Source organism: Sinohyriopsis cumingii, chromosome 13 (genome assembly GCF_028554795.1).
Source record: "Sinohyriopsis cumingii isolate HCF-2022 chromosome 13, ASM2855479v2, whole genome shotgun sequence".
In the NCBI taxonomy this organism is placed as follows: Eukaryota; Metazoa; Mollusca; class Bivalvia; order Unionida; family Unionidae; genus Sinohyriopsis; species Sinohyriopsis cumingii.
The window spans coordinates 523760-541593 of NC_142973.1; the positions used below are offsets into that span (position 1 = coordinate 523760).

Sequence of the window (17834 nt, forward strand, 5' to 3'; positions counted from 1 at the left end):
ACGTGTAATTACTCATTATTTGTACTATACTTTTCATAATATCATTTATTTGCAAGAACAGAAAAAGTCGAAAATCTTAGGTTGTATGCCTTTAACACAAGTAGATCACATAATAATGGTTAGTAGTGTCCGGTGCAGTGTCAGGTAGCAGAAGCTGTTGGCCAGTCTCTTGATTGAATACAGAGGAAGACTTGCTGAGGCAGAAAATGGTGTGTTAGGTCATGCTTTCAATATGTGCCTTAACATCAAAATATTGACCATCTCTACAAATGCCGCATGGGAGCAGGCAACAACTGGCCTTTCTTATCTGGATCAATTTTCACACAGTAAGGAAAAGATAAACCCAATTTTTGGCACGGTAGAATATCCCTGAACTTTTGAACATTCATTGTCCTGTGGAGTCACTTTTTAGATACTGTAGAATCACTTGCATGATATTCCGCACCTTTCTCCATAGTCATGTGTATATCTTCAGGAATATTCATATAGTATGCATAATGCATAGATCTGAAATGAGTAGATAAACCCCGCCCCCATAGAGACTGTTACTGCGAACCCCAAGCTTCCCATTAAAATGGCTGTATCATCACAGAATACAGACACCATGTCAGATTCTCTCTCGCGTATTACCGATAACATTTCACTTAAATACCTTCCTGATCAAGAGAAACTTTCCAGTAAAGTATTGCAGAAGGGTTTGAACTACATGTACTATACACAAGATCAAAGTTTTGGAGTTGGAAAATAAGATTCGTGTAGAAGCAAGATGATGGCCATCTATGAAGAAGAACCAGCCTCCACACCATCTGCACATCGAAATTATGGAAGAAAAGCATTCATGTAAAGTGGGGTAAGATTTAATGTTTTGTATTTTTTATGAATTATTTTTAATGTTTGAAAAGTTTAATACCCTGAAGTAATGGCAACTGTTATAGTACAAGTCATACAGGTCATGTAGGCATTTGATACCAACTATTTCAGTAATGTGTAGTATTTTAGTTGGGATTGAATAGACTCTGCATAAACTATATTACTATTCATTTTTAGAAAAAATAATATTTATTTTCAGATGAGTAAATTCACTTAGATGACCATGCTGACATACAGTATACTAGAATACTAAGCTCACATATGTCTGGAATCTAAGACAGCAGCACTAAAGACAAACAAAAAACACAGGATCTGATATGTTTTATTTTTATATATGTCATTGGGAGGATTTACTAATTGCAGTTATCAAAATTGTAACTTTGACACATGTTGTTTGGAAACCTTATAAACAATGTATAAACACTTCCTCTTTCATTTGACAGACTGGTATAAGCACTATGTTTAGATATATGCACCAATAACAGTTATTTTACTAATTGTGCATGATATCTGAAAAATGTATTGTTGCAGGGTCAGTGGTCATTGCTCCCATGTAGTAGGGCTGAAGTCCCTACAGGGTTTCAAACTACCCGGTACATAACTTCACCACTGTTCCTGACTGGTTGAGCTGCACAATCATACCTCAGCAATGGCAATTGTGCCAAGGGGATGGAAAATAAAACCAGTGCCACTTAACCTTGTTCAGGTTGCTAGTCCTGACAGGGTAGGAAAAGGAAGCCAGTGGTTTGCCAGACAGATATAAACAAGAAGTATGAATTTAAAATACAAATTATTTACCAACAGAAATACTTGTTTAGAATCTTATTGTAGATGGAACATAGAGTTAACTATTTATTACTTCCAGATTTAAAAAAACACAACAAGCAAAACAGCTTTAATGCTATGTTTTTATTCAACTTGCTGATGCAACATACTTGAATTGATGCGAAATAGAAAAATATTCATGTAAATGTACAATACAATGTCATCAAATAGAACAAGTAATAAGGTGTGCATTGAGAACATGTGCAAAAATTTTATAGATGCCTACAATAGGCACTAATATAAAGTAAACACAAACAACATTGTTTAACATGATTATTTTATTATATTTCTTCTACATTTACAGTACTGAAAGTGGATGAAAAGGACATGTCTCATCTCTCTAGTCTGAAGGGAACACCCCCATAGTGCAGAATTGCACCAAACATTCCTAAAGTATCAACATCTCTAGGAAACGTGCAGATTGGATCAATATTATTGTATCAGGTACTATCCAATCATAGTCTATTCAGTGTTCATACTTAACAAATACATCTTGAAAAAGTGTTGGAAGACAATACACTGTCCATATTTTGTCGGCTTTTTGAAACAAAAATGTAAGAATACAGTGTGATCAGTGTTTGTACATTTTAACTTTACATATGAGATGTTCTGTATGTACCCTATGTTTGGCAATTTTGTTAGTCATAAGTGCCTCAGAAGCTGTCATTTGCCTACTTGCTGATGTGAATGGTGGAATGTTTATTTTCAATCCAAGTTCATTTATTTCTTTTGCAATGTTAAAACCTTTGTCTATCATTATGGCATCTACTTTAATATAACCAGTTGATTATAGTGTTTTAAGCATATAATTAAAACCAGATTGTTCTTTGATAGATTTATCTGCAATTGATCCTGTAAATAATTCTGAAACAAACATTACACAACCATTAGGATCACAGCCTATCAACCCCTTTAGAGTTGTTGCAGATTTATAATCACTATGTAACTGGCTCTGTAGGCAAAGTGCACTTTGAAATTGAGGTTTAACTTCAGTTCCATCTATAATAATAATGGTAGTGGGAACATTTTCCCTAAATTCAGATGGCATGTTTTCTATTATAGTATCTCTGTGTGGCCAAATTGAAAGCTGGCCAAGTTTTAAATACATAAGATCAAGCCATCTGTTAAACACAACACTAGCTGACTGTGCTGAGAGTCCAAACCATATGGCCAAATCTTTTAAACCAAAACCATGCCTAAGCCTACATATTGTTAAAAACAGTCCATCTTCCTGGCTAAGGCTTTTTGTGTCCCTTCATCCTGGTCCATATTTGACTGGACACTCTATATGGGGCTAGAAAGGCCAATAAAACTAAAAATCTTATGTATGTGATTCCTGTATAGTATTTAAACAAATTTTTCAGTGTGTTTTCTTTATACTTCACAATTGCTACACTCAATGTTTGTTTCTTGGCAATTATTTTCTTCAGATGTTGAATTTCTTTATCTTCTGATGACAATTTCAGTTGAAGCTCTTGTATCTCTCTTGAACTATTTGATCATTTGAGCGTTAGATCCTGATTCTCAGCTGCAACTGCTAACTTATCCTTTGCTGATATCCCTGAAATAGTAAGAAAAGTATTTCTTTTCTTCATTTCAGACAAAGTACCTGAGAGAAACTACACAAATAACTCTGGACTGTGGTAATAAATGTGTGACAAGGGCTTCTCCAGTGTTTACAAAATGAATTCAGACAACTCAATGAGAACACAACGTGCATAAACCCATGTGACACTTAGGTACAGACAAGAAATCAGGCCTTATCGGATCACTGGTTTCATGAGAGGAAAGACATGCTAATTTTGGAAAAGTAATATAAAGGAAATCTAAACCGAGTGAAAAGTTTATTAACAGTTTTTTTTCAAAAAAATGATGTGAAAGCCAAAGCTCTTGAATATGGTAAAAGACACGCTAAAACTGATAAAGAAAAGTATCTTGAATTGTATCCTTTTAGGCATTTCCATGAGTGTGGCTTCGAATTTGGATATAACACGGTTATGGTGTGGCTTCCGAAATTTCATATACATTTATTTTCTTGCACACGAAAAAAAAAATCTGTCTTAAAAGTAAAAAACAAAAGTAAAATGTTTATTATCATTTTGGGGGAGAGATCACGTATGAATAATACAAGATGATTGTGGCTTGGCTCCTGAAATTTTATATCTATTTTTCTCGTACATGGAAAAGTAGTTTTTTCTTCTTAAAAGTACGAAAAATAACATGTACAAAGTTTATTCTGAGATCATCTAGGACTTCACCAATGTTGCAAACTTGGATTGTTTTCCTTATTGGCAGCAAAATATACCATCTGGCAATTTGTTTTTTTTTTATTGGCGACATTGTTGGCTGTTTAAACTTGTATCTACAATTTGGAGTGGAGAAATTCAGAGGCCCCATGAAAGGAAACCGCAAACTGGATATAAAATGCACTGAAATTTATATATTGTTACATAAACAAATTCTTTGTCCATATTGACAAACCATCTAAACAGTGCATTGTTATATGATATAATCTGCTTATCTTGACATCTCGCATGAGTACTGTTTATTGCGAGATTTCCACATTTTTGTTGTTGATATTTTTGGTAAAAGAGATCAACCGGACGAGGCATTATCTCATAATCTATCTTTCATCAGATTTTCGGCCTCTCACTAGTAATTAATTTATTTACAAAGACTGACATTTGTACATGGATGGTAAGTAAAATTTCTCTTCTTTTCACTCAGAAACAAATCCTTCAGAACACTCACATTTTCTGTAATAATCCCTGTCATCCCTGTCCCCATCCAAAAAAAAAATTAATAATTTGTTTTCTCATTTTTATTAACATCCCATAAATCCCACAGACCATATTCTAGAAAAAAAATGGCTTCTATGTAACTACAACATAAGAGTATGCTTGTCTGAAGACTTGAATGTACTTTCCTAACAGTATTATGTTCTATTTATAGCAGTTGCCCTATTTCCAAGAAACATGCTGGTTTATTCTTTTGACCTGGGTTTCTTTTTATAGCAGCTGTATGGCTTAGTTAGGAGAGAACAGACTGGTTTTCTAACTTTTAATCTTTGCTTGCAGATTCTTTGTTCTAATTCATATCTGGTACAGAACCATCTGTAGGTATTTGGTGCTAATAGTCAAGTCAGATTTATTCTAGCCAATGTGTGTGTTAGAGCAAAAATATTTTTCAAATAATTTCACAGATTGGTTAAGAAAAGTCGAAAAACTGATTCAGAGATGAATACATGAATTGCACAATACAGCATTCCATTCTAGGGCAGCTTTATGCCCCTTGCAGGCTACGTTGAAAGGATTTTAATATTGGTCATGGTGGTAAAACAAAGAAACCTTGAATTAGCTCGTTTTACTAACTCCAGTACTAAGGTAACTTCTATTTTTTCAGCAAAACTTAATTGTGGATATGAATTTTATAAATGCAGAGGCATTATCTACCGAGTTCTTAATAGAACATGGACTGCCCCTAGCAGTAGAAGACTACATTGGTCCTTTGTTCAAACAGATGTTTCCTGATTCCAAAATTGCAGAAAATATGCGTGTGCAAGAGCAAAATCATCTAATATTGTTAGGTGTTTAGCAGATGATACTTCACTTTAAATTACAGAAGCCATGAAAATTGGGCCTTTAGTATTGCAACAGACAGGAGTATTGATTATGACAAAAAAGTTGCACCAGTCTGTGTAAGAGACTTGGACAATGAAAAGGGCAAAGTCAGAGTGCTCTTCTTTCATTACCAGAATTAACAGTAGATTCCACTGGAGAAAACATTTTTGTTATTTGCTTGATAATGCTTTAAATAAACATTAAGTTGGCAGAACTGTATGGAGTCTGCAGCTGATACTGCATCAGTGATGACTGGAATTCATAAGGGAGTTGCATTCTATATTTTGAAAAATGTCTCCCATCATTGTACATATCAGGTTGTCTCTGTCATATGATGTACCGTGCTGCAGGAAAGGCTGCTGATAAATTAGAAGGAGAACTCCTGAAGTATCAAGTAGGCACTCTACCTGACAATGTGCTTCATGCTGACAGTTGATTGTTTTCATCTTATTTCCGAGCTAAAAAGCCCAATAAATGTAAGGTATAAATTTCCTCTTTTTTGTCAAGGTATGAAAGGAATATTGGTTCTTTACCATTCTAATGCAAACTGTGAGAGATTGTTCAATATTGTTAACAAAAATAAAACTGAATTCAGATCCAGGTGCTGTAACATAGTACTTTGTGCTCTACTGGTGTGCAAAACATTCATAGTCTCAGCTGGTACAAAGTGTTTTGAAATGAAATATGAGAGTCTGTTGCTTTTTAAAGCTCAAAGCGTTATATACAAAAACTTGAAGCAGTAATTGATGTTACAAGTCCAGAGGGATAAATAAATAATTTTGTAAATATGCTTATTGAATTTTTATCGTGTTATATGTGAATTACTCTTTTTCTGCTCAGATTACTCATTTTGTCCACTTGGATTACACTTTTTCCTCGCCAGGGGTTGGCATGTATGCAGAACACCTGTGTCTCTATCGTCCATTGACCCTTTGTTTAATTTCTGATGCATGCATGGAAGGCAGCATCACAGTGCTACCACAAATGTAAAAAAGAAAATCTTATTTATTGGTTTATTCAGTAGGCAGGCAGGAACAATAACTAGAATAGACCAAACGATGGCTAATTCCTTTTTAAAAATATACCCATATAAAATAGTTTCCTGAAATTTCAAAGGAAACAGATTACATTTGAAGCACCGATTGTTATGAAAACTTACTCAGCAGATAGAAAAAAAATCAGTCTCAATCATGCAATACAATTATTTGATGTTGCCGCCACAATAAGAAATGGACATTTGTTTGGTGGTTCTCCAAAGCTGTCCTTTAGCGGTGACTTCAATAACGCAAGCACCCTTCATTAAAGAAAGCTGACTACAATCTTCCATAGAAACTTTTCTTCAAAGGAAGTCAGACCAAACTTAAATAAAAGTAATGGAATCTGATGGATGTTAGCATATTCCAACATGACTGGAACATGTTAACCATGCCGTGAAAGTTTCCTTTCTGCAGAGACAAAGTTTATGCTTATGAATGCTACCAACGGCAGCTTAAAACGCAAACTAACTTTTACCGACTTGGGATGTACAGAAAAGTAAATGTGCTTCATCATTCGTTGCATGATTGGGCTATGTTTTTCCAATGAATTGAGACCAGTATGACCTGTGACAAAATTATTGAATATTTTAAATCTGTGTGTGTGCATATTTTTGATGGAATCACTTGTGGATTCAGTGTATGTGATGAGATTCGTGGGTGAGTACAGGTTGTTGATACTCTATTCATGTTATACATTAGACTTGTATATATAAACATTATTCACATATATGTACCAATTCATGGTTCTCTAAATAAAGTAAACTATTATATATGCTTTCTCTGTTTTCACTACAGGTGTATTTCTCATTTAATATGCATTGATTTAAGATGATAACTGTGCTGATGAAGCACGTATTTTACCACCTGCAGTTATCCCCCCCCCCCCATGCATCATTTTCTTCAGCTAACTGACCTGGTTGCTTATAACATGGTCGGTTTCTATGGCTGTCTACTACTGTGTTATAGTGGGGTTGCGCTGTACTATGCACAGATTCAAGGCCAACTTATGGTTATTGGTTGGGAATTGTGTGAATTCATTGTGTACACACAGGAGGATATGTATGTGGAAAGAATTAAACCAGACATTCCATTTATGACTTTAATCTTTAATATTACAAAAGTTGGCTAAATTTTACAGAGATTATGCAAATCTTCAGAATAAGTGATTAACATACTTACACAAGTTTTCAGTCTGTAGACACCCCTGACTCACAATTCATATCTGGACTGTTCAGTCTGTAAGAAATACTTATGCACAGTGATGTTGGTCAACAAGTAGCTTTCGTGTTTGTGTATATAGATATATAGATATATATATATATATATATATATATATATATAGATTGTGAACTATAAGCAATAAAATGGAAACACTTTTCAAAGAGTATCAGTTAAACTAACTTGCTAGCTTTACATATTTACTTTTATATATACAATACAACCCTGCTATAACTCACCCCGCTATAACGCAAATTCTGATATAATGCGGCCGTGGCATGGCTACCGAAATTTCACATATTCTTTCGCACGTGAAAAAATATTTTTTGTTCAGAGTACATGAAATAGTGTCTAAAAATGTATTATCATTATGGGGAAGAGATCGCGTATGAATTCAAATTTAATATGATCGTGGCATGGTTCCTGAAATTTTAAATACATGTACATGTATTTTTCTCATACCCGGAAAAATGCTTTTTTTTAAAGTATGAGAAATAGTGTGTAAAATGTTTATTATCATTTTGGGGAAGAGTTCAAGTATGAATTCGAATATAATATGATTGTGGCTTGGCTTCTGATGTTATGCCAAAATAAACTTTATCGGAAATGTTACTTGTTGCTGATCCATGAGTAAAGCCAGTAAGATGTCTTTGTGATTGTCTTCAATTAATTCTGTATACATTCATTGCTCAAACAACAGCCAACATGTGTATTTTTTTTTAACTGCATACACAACCAAGCAGCAGACAATGCTGTGGTTGATAAAAGATTCTCACAATTTAATAAACATAAAAAAATGAAAGCCGCCAACATGTTTGCTGGGCTTGGTGGTGTTATTAGATGCAATCAGTTGACCAGTAAATAATGCCCGCTATATTAGCTGGTGATTGAAAAGGCGTGAAATTGTACATGCATTCAGCTTTAAATAATTTTTTTTTATAAAAGTGACTTGTGACTATTGCAGGTCTACTGTACTTAGTTCTCGGATTTTACATGGGTATGGCATTTGTTTATGAACTGGTTATTAATTTCCTATTTTTTATTAAAATATTTTACTCTTATGGAAAAGCAAGTTCACAAACACAAGTCGTTCTCTGCACTTTGCGCAATGATTAGTATAGTAGTTTTCACACGTTTCTTTCGATATTCACAAAATCTGAAGTAAAAGTTATATGCACGCTGAAAGCATGTGTTGATTGGTAATTAGTCTTGCTGTAATCGTTCAAACAAATAGGCATACAAGCATTAATTATTGGAAATTTGCAATGGATAAATGTACATGGAAACGCATATGAGAAAATTTTAGCAGTATGAAATTTGTACAGACACGGTTCATAGACCCTGGAACGTAATGAACATACACATGCTTCATCTTTCTTAACCTAATTTTGCTGTTAATTTTTCCCATTGAATTCAGACACATAATGATGTGGGACAAAATTACTGAATAGTTACATATTTTATGGATTAATTTCAAGCCCTGACGGTACGATATCAGATGGCAAGTAAACAGTGTTGATACTCTGTTTATGCTGTATATTAGACGTTGAATTCAGACACAATGATCTGGGGAAAAATTATTGAATATTGTAAATCTCTGTGCAGTTTTTCAATGGAATTATATGCATTATAGATAAACTGAATGCCACGATGGCACAATAGTAAACAGTGTTCATACCCTATTCATCATATACATTAGACATGAATACACGTATATGTGCCAATGAGTTGTTCTCTGAAAAAAGTAAAATACTGTAAAACCCTGCATTAACATGACCCCAATATTAACGCAATCTAATTTTTTAAACCCCAATTATCGCGTTATAGCGGGGTTCCACTGTGTATATATATATATATATATATATATATATATATATATATATATATATATATATATATATTAGTTGATTGTAAAGTATAAGCAATAAAATGGAAACACTTTTCAAAGAGTATCAGTTAAATTAACTTGCTAGCTTTACATATTTACTTTAAGGTTATTATCTAAATTTATTCTGAAATTAAACTTGTTTAATTTCATATGTAAAAGATTAATAAAGCTAGACATATTCTATGAGTTTCTTGGCCCTTACATACTTGTGTTTTCTTCCAAATGCAGGCATTTGCATTTATGTTAACTGGTTTCATTTTGTTGTGAAGAAGATCTATTCACTGGAAGTTTTCTTGCTGGCATAGTACGTGAACCATTAGCTTGAATGCAGTCTGGGTAATTCTCAGTTGCTCCATTTCCTCCAACAAACTGCTGAAAAATATGTATATTTACAAAACAATGCATTATGTGACAATCAAAAAAGCAAAGTAAATCTGACATTTTATAATAATATCAGCAAAGAAACATTTTATATCTATATTTTAATTTAGATGTATGGACAATGTAGTTTGAAATAAAGAATTCTTATTCTTATTCATGACCTAGTCATAACATAAATATATGTTCCATTATAAATGCACTGACAATAACCCAGGGTATTAACCTGTTGTTAGTTCCTTCAGTACAAGATACAGATATCAAGAGGGCTGGTATGGGATAAATTTAGACTTATAATTAAAGCACTAATATTACAGGGTGGATGCCTGAGTGGGTAAAGGCTCTCACCTTCACTGTTGCTCCTGCTTATTAACACATTAACTCCTGGTGATGAGTTTACATGGCAGGAGGTAGTAGCCTACTGCCAAGCTCTGTATCATCAAGGTCTTGTATGATACACTAAAGTGGGTGGTATTATAGAAAGGTAGAAAGATATAGCTCTACAATGATACCAAATAATCTGGAATTTCTAGTTGCACTACAAAATACAGAGGGAAAAACCTCATTTTTTTGGACCCAGTTTTTTTCTACCCAAAATTTCCCCTGATCAGAATCCCAATTTTTTGTCCTATTTTAGACTTTTTGGTCTCAGATCTAAGGCAGAGCAGTATGAACTGCAAAACGACAGATGAACCTTTGCAAGAAGTAGGATAAGATGGGCATTTGGAATAAAGAGTGGTCTCGATACGAAAATAATGGGTCTGTTAAGCAAAGAGAAAGAAACATCCTCCACCTTTTACCCTTCTGTTCATGCATGAGCCAAATAGCCAGTGAAAAACGATGTTTCTAACACAACTAGGCAGTATGTTATTGGAAGATCACCTGGAAGTTGGTGTTTTAGGATGTATACAGAAATAGCTTTCAAAATGTGTTTCCTACTCGAATTTCAGACGAAAATGACACAAACCTCCACGTGTTAATGTGTTAAGGAGTACCACACACAAACAAAGGATCTTTTTTATATCTGGGATCTTTTATTTGCAACATGTGACCCAGAGAGACACTAAAATTCTATTACATGGACCACTCCGTCAACATTGAGTACATTCCATCCTCTCGGGTTTTGATAAGTTATAATGAGAGCAACAGCCGACCCACCTGACAAATTCAGGTACACAAGAGTGACAGATAAGTAATTGCAGTATTAATTTTGCAATACTTACTTTTTGCTGTTGTCTATTGCCCTCCTCCCACCCCACTCTATTGTCCTGCCTAAACTGTCATCTGTGGGAAAAAAAATGAGTTCTACGCATGCCCCATGCCAGGTACATGAGTGGATTATGATGCTGACAGTTCTCCACTATGCAGGAGGATGTACTCAAATCAGAAATATGGTGGGTTTTTAGCATGAAAAACTGTTAAGTTGCACAATAGTTTCAGATAAGTATTGCATTATTAAAATTAGTTTCTTCCCTCAGGTACAACTAAATTTTACCCCTCCCAATAAAACTATATATCAACTAATATTTGTGGCATTTCCATCTGTAAATCCATTGTATGTCCACATATGAGGGATACATTTGTCATTTTTTTCACTAATATGCTGGCCAAATCAGATCGGCGGCTGTCCTAGAGGGGTACTTTTGAACACAAACTCACTGTTACCATAATGGGTGACCACGGGGCCATTCAAGAGGGGGACATGTTTTTTTATAGGCCTTTCTTGTGTGTTTGCATATGGCACTATTATGTACAGAAGATTAAAGTCTAAATTTAATGATATTCTTATCACAGACCTGGTCAGAAGTTTAAGTTGGCTTATGATATAGCCCTGCTTCCAGCATGCATTATAGATGTCTTTCTTCCATCATACATTGTGTCATCCATCCATATTGATATTTTCAATGTCTTGTCAAAAACGGCTGGTCCAGTTTCAGTCAGACTTGGTAGGAATGTTCTTTAGGACATGCTTTTACAAAATTTTGTTCAGGATGGCTCACCTAGCATGTTGTGGCTTCCAGTGCAGCCAAAATGGGGAACTTATTCTAGAACAGTAGTCAATTCAGGTTAAATTTGGCAGGGAGATTCAGGGCCTTCCTTGAAAATATTTTTCTTTGCGCCATGAAATTCACCAAATTTGAAAATTTGGAGCCACTTTTCAGCCATAGGAGCCATTGTATGCCATGATGTAGGGACTTAAATATATGTGTAATATTATATTGGCCCTATTTGTAATCTATATAAACATAAGAATAAAATGGTTTTTACATGTATTTATTACTTTTTAAAGCACAAGAGTGATTATTAATAATATGACAATATCATTATATGCACGTGAAGTTCAATGTACATGTATATCATGTGAAAAGCAAGAATGAATAAAAATGTTTCTTTATAACTGATAATACAAAATACTGCTTTGTCTTTATGAACAGTGTCACTGACACTTCATCAGTATCTGTCTCATTTCTTACCCAGACCATTTTTTAAATACTTTCCTACGATCAAAATTATTAATCACTGGAACCATGAATAGAAATTCTCATTAAATTTTTCATAGTAGATATACCTATAGACTTTTGTTAGTTGGTTTTAATCAGATTCTGCCTACTGAACCCCCTCCCACAGTCTGCAGTAGAAATAAGGACAACAAGTAATCTGGTAGTTGCCTGAGATGCAGCTGGATATAAATCTTTGTTTTTCAGAGCTAGATTAGCCATATTCTTTATGCTTGATACAGACTTATTTTTTGAAGTACAGTTTTTAATTTTTCATTGATATAAGCGACTCTGTCCTTTACAGTCGATGACAGGCATCCTTGTATTGGCATCCTGTGTTACTCAGTTAAGTTCATAGCACAGAAACGTGTTATCTAAGTAAATAATCTCTAAAACACGAAGCAGTCCCAAGTGCATCTCACACTCTCAGTTTGAAATAAACATATGTTAACAACATGTACAAATGACACCGGATCTTTTTGCCTACCTATTCATCAGTGGAGTATATCCCCCCGTCATTAATTATTTCCTACTAATCACATATATGTACTTCTCAAAACTGACTGACAGTTTGCAGTTAGCTGCAATCATGTTTGAAAAACCTCTTCTTCATCATCCACCAATATGATCCACTGACTGCTGCATGTAGTGAACACAGGTATTAAGTGGCCCGAATCGCTTATATCAATGAAAAATTAAAAATTTCCTTTATAAAAATTTGTCGCCAGCAAATTTCGCCAGTGAGTAAAAGATAGCGTCACTTTCAAAATCCTTTCGCATTTGGCAACAAATGCAAAGTCTAGCAGAGGCTCAGAGATTTCTTAGGACATGCTTTACCAAAATTGTGCCTAGGGTGGCAGTGGTGTGGTGTCCTTAGAAGCCTTATGGAATAACAATATTCAACTTCTCCAGAATAGCTGTGTCATTTTGATGAAATTTAGTAGACATTTTTATTAGGACACGCTCTTTGAAAATTATATCCACAGTGACTCCCCTAGGATTGTTGTCGTTTCCTTAGCAACTGGGTGGAATAACTGTTTACTACAATTCCTATGGTCAAGTAAGTTTTTAAGTTTTTTAAATTTTGCTTAGTCAAAATGTGGCTTGAATTAGCACCCTTTGTGTAAGAGTGACTTCCGTAGTAACCAAACTGAAAATCTCTTTTCAACTTCTCCAGAAAAGCTTGGCCAAATTTGATCATACTTGATAGGAATGTTTCTTAGGACATGTTTTATCAACATTAAGGTGGCACTTCCATAGCTACAGTATAGCTTCCATAGAAAGCTTGAGGAAAACAATCTCCTACATTCTGCACATAATAAATAAAATGTAACATTGCTTAGCTGCCTTATTGTGTCCATGGAAAAGGCAACCAGCTCCTGTTTTCTTGGTATGATATAGCCAAATGTTAAACGTGCCATTAAAATTCAGACAAAAAAAATCAAAATCATTTTTCTTTAATTAAATGTTATTGAATAATACATACCATTTTATGTATTTCATTTTGAATACTTATAGATCTAAAACAAGCACAGGAGAAATGATGGTAATTTTATGTAAATCGTTTTGAATACCTATAGGTCTGAAACAAGGACAGGAGAAATGAAGGTTATTTTATGTAATTCATTTTGAATACCTATTGATCTGAAACAAGCATACGAGAAATGAAGGTTAGTCCAAATGTGGGCCATTAAGTTTATCATCTGATCAAAATCGTATCTCAGCAGGCTTGCATTTTTTTGGGTCAGAAAGACTGAGTTTCATCACAGCGGAAATGTCAGATATAAATGTCACTTCTCTGTTTTTCAAAATGTTTAAGTTTTCAGAAATATCAGGGTCATTTCTCATATTTTGTTAATTCGCCATTAGTGGGAAACAAGACATGACAATAAATTTTGGACACTGACATCATCATCATCATTGTTATCAGCAGTTTGTTATGGTTTCAGTTCAAGTTTTTCATTTGCATATGATAGAGTGTTGTTGTACTTTACATGAATTGTTATAAAAGCTAAGACAATTAATTGTCTAGGACATGAGCACTGACCCCTTTTACAATTGATGAGTTTTTGGTTAAAGCATTTTCATTTGTTATATTTACTAAAACCCTTGTTAGATATCTTCACATTTTGGATGGATCCTTATTAGCTAAGACAATTCATTCTGTGACATGCTTGCGCAAATTTTGGACCTTGGAGTCAGGCTGTATTTTACAGCAGTGCTTTGATTATGGGCTAGACTTACAAGATATGGTCAAGTTGGAAAATTACATGCAAGTCTTTTCTTTCTATACAGTTATTTATGAAAGATTCTTCTTTGTTTTTGTTGTTGCTTTGGTCTTCTGTTTTCAAAATGCTGAAGTGAACTCTGAAATTCCTATCTTTTGTTTTTCTTGAAAGATACCAGGAATTCTATTGTTTAACTCATTTAGCCCCAGTCCTGCCTGTAGGCATGATGAGGCTGTACCCTACTTCCGAGCTCTGCAGCATCAAGGTCATTTATTATAGGAAAATCATGAGTCCATTAAGCAAGAAAAAAGAGAAGAAAAAAAAGAACTCCAACTTTTATCCTTCTGCTCATGCGCAAGTAAAATAACCAATGGAAAATGATGTTTCTAATACAACTAGGCATTAGTATAATGGCAAATCTGTTGAAAGTCGATGTATTAGGATGTATTCAGAAATATCCTCCAAAATGTCTTTCCTACTCGCATTTCAGCCGAAAACAACAAAAACCTCCAGGGCCAAATGAGTTAATTGATACGTGACTGATCACACAAATTCATGTGTTCAGTCAATTAACTACTAAGTCCATATGTGATGTTGGGTTCTAAACAAGTTGCTTAGGTTACGGATGAATGAGTAAAACTGTTATGTAATTAGGGCTTTCTTCCCAAGTACTTTGATGAGACTTCAGTCAGTTATAGTTGTTCCCCACAACCAAAAGGTCACATTGTGTATCAGATATGCTTAATTGGTTCAGCCACTGAACATTAATTGTGATCTCTCCCCGTCACTTCTATCTCTTGTTCTGTATGTTATATTTCTTTCTTGTAGTTATAATAAACAGTGCACACCTTGCTACAGTATATGCCAATGCTAAGTTTGCAGTTTATTATGTTGCCATTAATAAAGAGTTATCTTAAGTTTGGTAATGCAGCCCTGCTGTAAATAAACAGTTTCCACAAATTGACTATGGATTTAACTTTAAATATCAAAGTACATTGCAGGAATTTAGTATCAGATGATCAAACCCAGAGAAAAGGTCAGACATTAGATTTTATGTTGTGCTCAATCAGACAATAGCTGGGCCATGTAATGTCATCCATATAACTCCATACACGAGTTAGTATGTCACACATTGATCAAGTTTTGTCTTCTGGTCATATTGGGCAGTGTGGTGGGGTATATGTGTTCCATGAAAACTTTTGCAGTTGGATATTGTTCAGAACATCAGATATTGTACTAATGAAGACAGAATTTCCCCATTTATGCCATATTTATTTGAATAGAATATGAATGTTTGTCAGCGTTAATTAGGCTATCAGATTGCTATCTGTTATGGTATTCATTGATTCCTCCACCCTCACAAGCCACATAAAAATATTCTGTTGTTGGAGAGAAATATTTACAGTGTACCATGACTGCATGATGAAAATCGTCCTCCCATTAGAGTGATCCAGAAGATCTTTCAGCTTCCATCATTTAACATGGATTGCATTTGCTATCAAGAGTGCTCATCAGTCTGTTCCTGATAGGGACCTTTCAATCGTGAAATTCAGCTCATGAGGTGTGAGACATTGCTACATCATGTGCCTGTCAAATTCATTCATGTCAGAAGGATGTGATGAAAGCCTAGTTTTGGCGATCTCACAAAGCATTCTCCACTTTTTACCTTTGCTCATGAGCTCACAAAAGTGAAGGGATGTTTTCCTTGGGTTTGATTGTCGTAGGATTCATGCGGATACCATCCAGCAGTAGTCTTTTGTTCTTCAAGTCAACAGTGGGGTGGATCATCAACCTTCGACCAAAAGGGACAAATTTGGCTATGCAACAGCAACAGGTTTTGTATTACAGGTATTAAAATGTACATTTTGTGGGCAGGGTAAAGCTGATTTTAATGATTTAATACATGGTGCAATTGTCAGATTCCTCACTCCTGCCCTGCACTAATGTCCTATTTAGTCTGAGCCCTGAAATGAATGAAGGACAGTGCATGGGCAAAATGACTTCAGATTTGATCAGGGGCAATCTCATTTTACAGAATCTTGTTCACCCTAATGCAAGGATGAAATCTCATCATACAGACACAATATTTTCTGGCTGGAAAAGTACCAGCTATGCAGTAGCAACAGGTAAGTTTCATATAATTAAAATTAGTTTTTCCACCTCCGTATATTGTAAGATCCTTAGGGGTTCCACTTCTCCATTACAGGGGGACTCTATTTGTGAGATGTAAATGTGTTTATAGTAGGAAAGCTACATATAACTTAAAGCAGTTAATATCTTCAGTTAAAAGTAGCATTAATTATTAAAAGTTATTCTTGCCTTAAAAACATTGATTTCAAGTAACATAAATTAATAGTTTTTATTCTTATGCATGAAATGCAAGTGGGATATTCTTTCTATGCACATTGCAAAACCATTGCAAAACATTATTTAAATCTTGGTACATACGTTGTTTTGTATATATAATTATTCTCTTTCCATTTACTCCATTTTCCCACTGCTAGAGAATATTCTCCTCATTTTTTATGATCTTGTTTATTTTTGTCTTCCCAACATAAAATCTTTTGGCAAGTGAACTCTTCCCATTGTCGTTAAGTCAAACAACTTTTATTTTTTCTTCTAAATTATTATTTCTTCATTTACATGATGACATGTTAAAGTTTTGTAATGGTTTATTCCTATGTTGCTAATTGTTCAATACTGCAATTTAATTTTGCAGCCGAAACTTTTGTACACGAAAAATCTTGTTATAAAGGAAGTGATGTATGTACTGTCAAGTGATTTTTCGGTCTTTGTCTGGTTCCTTGTTTTGTTCCGATAAACCTATCTACACCATGGCTGATCAAACAGCTATATTGGTGCTTTGTCCTAGCGACATCTGTATTGGATTTAATTTGTTGCCTCCCTTAGTATATAATGTCAACTAACCAATAGTGTGGTGCATTGTACATCTGCCAAAACTGGTTGCAATTGGCCAAAAAGGGATACTTTGTAAGTGTATCATCGAAAGTATGACTATGCACCAGAGGGAAGCCATAACAGATGTATTTGAGTGAAAGGTGTTTGTGCAAACACGGACCAACATTGGGAAACTGCTTATTTATCAGTCCATTCAAGTTGTGTGCTCCCCTTAATTTTGATTGGATGGGGTGGCTTGCTGCTGCATCCAGTGAAATTCACAGACCCAAAGTTCAGAAATATCTGCTTGATATGCCGAGGTGTAGATAGAACCTTGGCTAACGAAGATGTCCCTTCCCAGAATTTTGTTTATA

The 17834-nt window shown here is 34.6% G+C and overlaps 1 protein-coding gene and 1 pseudogene across 1 annotated transcript in view; one reads left to right on the top strand and one right to left on the bottom strand.

Annotated features, from left to right (window-relative positions):
• The window catches only part of LOC149784828 (MOB kinase activator 2-like), a 135395-nt gene that overhangs the window by 29751 nt on the left and 87810 nt on the right, over nucleotides 1–17834 (top strand). The gene's annotated exons all lie outside the window — the stretch shown is intronic.
• Nucleotides 1788–3194, bottom strand: LOC149784831 (uncharacterized; annotated as a pseudogene).